Here is a 696-nt window from a genome sequence, read left to right on the forward strand (position 1 = left end):
AACATATCCATGGTTTACAGAAACTTACATTGCTCACATTTAGACTGCCAACTGGGTTGGTACAGTATCACCTGATGTCTCCTATATCTATTTCATTTCTATCTTCCCTTCTTCTTCCTGTAGAGCACTTTGTAACTTCTGTTTTGGAAAGTGCTTTAGGAGATTGAGATACTTACTGGTGATCTTACATGGGATTTCATAAGTCTGTGATTATTTTAAAAGCTGAATTACTGAAAAAGACATTTCTTAATTTCAGTTAGACATACCAAACATGACCACAACAACCACAGGATTATTTTTTAACATGGCCTTAGTCCTGTAAGAGCAGCTGTCATATAATGATGCATAATGACAGAATTTCCCACAAAAATGACTTCAATCCAGGAAGGATGTAGCAGAGGGACTTCATTAATAATGTCATACAAAGGACATCATATCGCTTTCCAGCAGGTAAATCCTGTTCTATATACTAGAACGTCAGCAGAGCTACAGAAATAAAATATTCCGAGAACATGGAGGAAGTGCAGTTTGAGCGTAATAGGCCGGGGGATTGAATGCACCCCCCACCTCCACCTAACAGGCCACATACTTTGTTTCCTTCTCATGATGACAGGGAGCCCACAGGCACCCACCTGTCCTCATTTAGGACGACTCCTGATTGGTTCCCATGAAGCTGATCTACAGCGCTCAGCCTGT

The sequence above is a fragment of the Epinephelus moara genome, chromosome 21 (genome assembly GCF_006386435.1).
Source record: "Epinephelus moara isolate mb chromosome 21, YSFRI_EMoa_1.0, whole genome shotgun sequence".
NCBI classification, from domain to species: Eukaryota; Metazoa; Chordata; class Actinopteri; order Perciformes; family Serranidae; genus Epinephelus; species Epinephelus moara.